This window comes from Temnothorax longispinosus, chromosome 3 (genome assembly GCF_030848805.1).
Source record: "Temnothorax longispinosus isolate EJ_2023e chromosome 3, Tlon_JGU_v1, whole genome shotgun sequence".
NCBI classification, from domain to species: Eukaryota; Metazoa; Arthropoda; class Insecta; order Hymenoptera; family Formicidae; genus Temnothorax; species Temnothorax longispinosus.
The window spans coordinates 4356843-4362882 of NC_092360.1; the positions used below are offsets into that span (position 1 = coordinate 4356843).

Genomic DNA, 6040 nt, shown 5'->3' on the forward strand with positions numbered 1-6040 from the left:
AATTGTTTGATGAATATTTATGACGTGCGGAGGTTAACGCGAGTATCTCGCAATTATGTTGGGATATTTTTTAACAGTTTCTTGCCGCCCAGAGTATATAGCGGCAGAACTTCGAGTTATGAAAAATTTATTCGTGTAAAATCAGATATAATTTGCAATTTGAAATTATTTATGCTGCGATTTAACATTAGAAATCTAATGTAGAATCTAATCGATAGGTAAAATTTTATAAACGTGTATTCATAAAAGTGCCAAGGTGTGCATCCTCTAAATTTTTCAAAATTATTTTCGTCTGATTTTTTTAATGAACAAATTTACATAAATAAAGTATAATGGATGCGATGCTGATCGAAATCATTTCAAAAAGGACAAGGTGTGGTAAAAACGCGTGAAAAAGATACCTGCATTTCTCATCTCATTGTTTGCAATTACACAGCCCCATTAACGTCGTTTTGACATCGTTCGATAACCGGCTTTGACGTCACTCGTGAGTAGTCAGCGAGTGTGCATCCGCGGACGAAATGGACGATTGATCAGCCGCGATCAGACGCGCAGTCCTCGCTTAATGAAGGTAATTAAGTTTTTCTGCATCTCGAAGTCGCCACCACCACCACGTGCATGATGGATGTTTTGTCCGATCTCGTACGAAAGTGGTAGCACGCAGGGAAAGGGCGTGAGGGGGAGTGGGGGGGACCAAATAGACCCAGAAGACGAATGAAAAATTAGTCCTTAAAAAAAAAGAAAGAAAGAGAGAGAGAGAGAGATGGAGAGAGAGAGAGAGCGCGTTTTTGCATCGTTCTCGCCATCCTTTCGTCTCCTCGGGCAACGATCTGATTGCCGTCTCAGATGCGGTGCATCGATGCGCCTGTTACGTTATTACGCGAATTAATTTGATTTATTACAGAAAACACAGGAGAGAACGATACGAAAATGTTCCTGGGTTCGACGTCCTGCGTTAGATTGAGAAGGTCGAGGGACATCAGGGACGAGCTCCGTGCGCCTTTATGATTGCGAGAAGTCTTTCGCGCAAAAAGGAATCTGCAGAAAACGGTCGCGTACTCGCTAATCGGTTTATAATGACGCGGCAAATGTTTTACCGTTTTTTTTTTACAATTATGTTCTGATATTCACGTGGAAGATACCGATAAGGAAATTTCTGTTTTAGACAAATATTGAGTATACACAAACAAGATTTTAATATATTTTTAAACAGCTCCATTAACGTCGCTAAAAATCGTTGATTAAGTTTTCAATGTTTATAAAAAGAATTAAGATAAAAAATATATATTACAAAGAGGATATTATTTTCAACATAATTTTTTATTTATATAGCAATAACAACCATTTGTTATATCCTAATATTTTTTTTAGTTTTGGAATTCTCGCCGCACTCAAGTCCGTTAGTGCATGTTAAGGTGCAAATCGCTTGGTGCAAATATGCGTCAAATACGATGGTTTGCTACCCCGAAGGAGAGACGCAAAAGTAGCAACTAAGAGCACGGTCCGATCCGGTCGAAGGATCGCGAGAAAGAAATAAGGAAAAAAAGGGGGAAGAAAGAAAGAAAGAAAGAGTTGGACGATGGACGAAGAAGCGCGACCGCGGTGGGCAATGAGTTCTCAATTTAGCCGGGTGCCTTCCGAGGAGGGATTAAAACGATTACCGAGATTGAGGGAGCGAGATGGACCGACTCTCTCGACGGCGCGGCGCGGCGGCGGAGCTGCGAGGAAAACGATCGTGCCGCTGGAATTCTCGTTCGAGACGATTACGTCATTAGTAGGAACGGCACGGTAACAAGAGAGGAGATATGCCCATACGCGATATGCGTGTGCCCGCGCCGCGCAACTCTCCATCCATTTCCACTTCCACGTTGTGTATACCGAGCCTCGTGTATACGAGTGTACGACGCATCGCGCGCGGGGCATTTGCGGTACCAACAGGACCCGCGCATCGGGATACGGTACGTACGTATACGTTCCTACGCGCGCAATGAATACGTGCCGGCATGCGGGTTCGCTATCATTTTATCAATCACGCCAGGAGTCAACCTACGGCGGCGCCTCGCGGAACGTTGAGAATGCACGTTAATAGAAATAACGACAATACGATTTACCGGGACATCGTGTTTGGGACATTTCTCGAGCATACATTTCTAATTTATTCCCTTTGTTTGCGATCATCTCGTTTTAATACATGCTAGCGTATTAAAATAATAAGGAAGAAGAGTTAGGATATATGAGCTAGTATGGAAAATTGAGGCTTCGAAGCATAACTTTGGATTCGAAAAATTTATGTTTAAAATAAGTTGTGTATTTGTGTTATTGTAATATAATTTATGAGATACGCGTAAAAAGATATTTGTATCGAGATTATAAAAATTTCACGGTCCACTTTTTGCCACACATCCGTGTCGAATACTGAATGAGAGACGTGGAACCGTATGAGTGCACGATGCGGGCATTTTATTCTGCATAGAGTACGTCGTATTAAGCCACGTAAACATCCCGGAATAATCGGTACAATCGATGAAGCCCGATCCGGGCGAAGGGATCATAAAAATCGACGGGGGTTTATCGGATCGGCGGATTAATTCATCGATGAGATCGGGCAGCCGAGCTCGGGATGCTGCGAGGAGATCGGTCAAAGACGGAATGCAGTCTTGCCGCAAGAGAGACTTTGTAAGCGATCGGCCAATCGACTCTTTCGCAAGTTTGCGCAATGTAGATCAGCGCGAGACACAGCGGTGCGGTGTATTCATGCGCGGGGTATTCTTCTTTCGGCCTCGCCCAGCAGCGTGTACCGACCATGCATCAAGGACACTACTCGGAAGGCACTGTTTGTCCCTACATATAGAACTAAAATCGGGCTTTTCCTGACAGATAGAAGTAATACGAATAATTAAAAATGATTAAAGAAAGTAGACTATGACATTTGATTTTTTTAATTTCATAATTGGAATTCTATAACTTGGTATGTAACGTCATAAACCAGTCAGATTTAAAAAAATTTCCTTCATTAGTCCCACTTGTTTTTCTGTCTTAGATAATAAATCATTTATTTGACACCTTAATATTCGTGTTCGCCCATTTATTAGCCCATGGCATGACCTTTTCATATTGCTTTGCAAATAATTGGTTCTCTTAAAGTTTCATGATTTTGCGCTATTATATCGCGCAGTGATTTATTCATCACTTTGGTGTAATAAGTGTTGAGAGGTATGACGAAAGGTATGACGAGATAAACCGAAAAGTTTAATTGAACTTTATATTCCAGTGTGATTAGTAGTTGAGTGTGATTAGTAGTTGACAAGTGAGATTAGTAGTTTCTTATGTCTGTTTAAATGGACTATTATGTTCGGACATTCGCGTTCGCTGTTCGTTCGGTGTTCGTTCGCTAAGTGTATATACCCAGCTTTAGAAGTTATTTGATTATTTCATTAAAATATCACGTCAATGTATTACTTCTTCTGTCGTTAGGCTATCTAATCGTAAGATACGCATACACCGACATATTTGCTAATATAATGCGATAATCTATATCGCATGTGATAGCCCATGTTCCGTTCCTTCCTTGTTTTCTGGTCGTCAACATCGTCCGCGGCCACACGTTACGGGCTTCAAACCACAGAGCTTAAGGTTCCCATATGTATCATATGTTGTCGACACGCACGCAAACGCACGCGCGCGGATTCTCACGACGGATGCACGCACGTCATTCGCTTAAAAGTCGATCGCAAAAATACTCCTTTGCGAAAGTCTATAAGTCTGCAGATGCAATAGATTAAGAATCTGAGGTATTAAAATTACTTTCAATTTCTGTTAGTTATGGAAAAAATATCCCTTATGTAAGGGAATTACGTCGACGATTCGATTTTAAGTAAATTATTATTATGATTGTACATTTGTTACGCATTGACATGTTGTTACGTAAACTGTTATGTAAAATTTTGAATTGTTGTTGAAAAACTCACTCATTATTTATTAGAAGTAAAAAAAAAAAATAATAATTTATATAAGACTGCATAACGATACGTGGTTGAAATGCGTTTACGTGTTAAGTTAGCAAATGTCAATCTCTTTTTAACAGAGGAGCCAGGAGACACCGTGTTTGCTGATGTCAAGTTAAATATAGGATACTGAATGAGTCAGCTTGCGCCAGTATTTCATGCATAAAAGTTGCTGAGTAGCTTCTCATTCACTTTAAGTGCCATTAAAAATGGTTTGTATCTAAAACTGGTATATATTTACGTATATTATGAAAAAATATGTCATTAAATCAAATTAACAAGAAGAATGAACAAGAATTAATAGTCGCGCAATAATCTTATGGAAATTCAATAAAATTGAATTTAAACCTAAACGTAAATCAATATACTATTTTTACTTTTGATAAGCAAGGAGTGAGGTTTTTCAGTGACATTTTATAATTGTTGACAGGCATAGATGTGACAACGTGATAAAAGGCGAAACGGTGTAAGTATACAGGAAACCATACCGCGATACTCGCTAACTGCTGTAGGACAGACTGCGGTTTCTGCGGCATTATATTCGTTTACCTTGCATTAATCATGGCGTTTTATGGTAATTCAATAGCGTCCTTCCCCAGTCGAGGTTCTTGCCGTCTTTCGCTCTGTAATCGATCCCATAACGTCGATATGATTCGTGGTACGGCGGGGATCGTGCGCACCGGTAACCCGATCGATCCAACCGATCGATCGATCAGTTGTCGTCATCGCCCTCGACCGATTTACTATATACAACGTCGATGAAAATGTCCTCTTATGGACAAGCGATTTGTTCGTTAATAATTCCATAGAGTTGGCGTCGAATGAATATGCTTCGCGATTAAGTTTGAATCAAAAAGTTATTTTTATTTTAATTCACGATTTGTTCGCTGTTAAATATTAAAGGATGAAACTTAAATCGATAAGTTAAATAACATTTTGTTATTATTATCTATTATGTGTGTCAGAATTTTATTATTTTAACTTCATTGGTTTTAACTTAAATTAACGATATATCGAGTAGAAGCAGGCGACCTATAAGAATGATTAAAAATGACTCAAATTAAGTATAATTTGACACTACGAATTTAACGGTGTTTGGTAGATACAGTGTATAACTACAAAAAAGGTAATGTCTTTTTTCTAAATTTTTTATATAATTTTAGTCATAAAGAGATTCTTAGCATTGAGGGATAATAAATTGATGATATTATTATCCTATCTTAAATGCGCAGATGCCAAAAATTTGCTTCACGATAATCCCTCGTACATTGCGAGTAGGCTACAAAATGACGATCCATTAAGAATGATGACTTCTGACAGCATCGCTGCGAACAAAAGTCATTGCTCCTCGAAGAGGAGAGGTTTTCTCAGATATTTTTCAGATATATAATACTCTGAGCGGTTAGCTTCGTGCGCGCTCCATCGCCTCCGATCATATCCTATGAGCGGGACGTAGAGGAAGAAAGGATCCGATAATAAGCCCGGACGTCATCCTTGAGTCGACGAAGAAGGGGAAACGTTCGTGGTTAAAGCGTGTTAAAATAGCTCTGACATAATTCTAGAAGACAATGCCCAACCTGTCCAGATCTATTGATAAAAGTGAAGATATATCTCACTAGATAAAGTACTGTCATAAATCTGTATCGCTGACCATGCTCGAACATAGGAACAGTTTAATAACGTGGCATCTATTTTTCTAAAGTATATATCTATGGTTAAAAAAAAAAAATATATATATATATATAAACAGAAGTTTTTGCTAAAAAAACAAATACAATAAATAGAAACTGTATGTAATTCAAATATAAAAAAACATCTCGCTAAATTTGCAATAATAAACTGATAAGAGTCGTACCCAGATGTGCCAGAAAAAACGGTCATTTTTGTTATAATATAAACTAACATGTCAGTTACACAACACGGTTGAAGTACTGATAAGTGCAGGCGTAAAAACGATTCTCCAGCGTGCCGAAGTCTCTCACGGGGCTACTGTACAACGCACGCGGGCTCGTTCCCAGGTTGGAAGAAACCGAATA

The 6040-nt window shown here is 39.0% G+C and overlaps 1 long non-coding RNA gene across 1 annotated transcript; it reads left to right on the forward strand.

Annotated features, from left to right (window-relative positions):
- The first annotated feature begins 1620 nt into the window (after positions 1-1620).
- On the forward strand, positions 1621-4672 carry LOC139809644 (uncharacterized). Its single transcript, XR_011731152.1, has 4 exons — positions 1621-1958; positions 4085-4216; positions 4435-4470; positions 4591-4672. It is a non-coding gene; the product is annotated as an uncharacterized lncRNA (long non-coding RNA).
- Positions 4673-6040: the final 1368 nt, after the last annotated feature.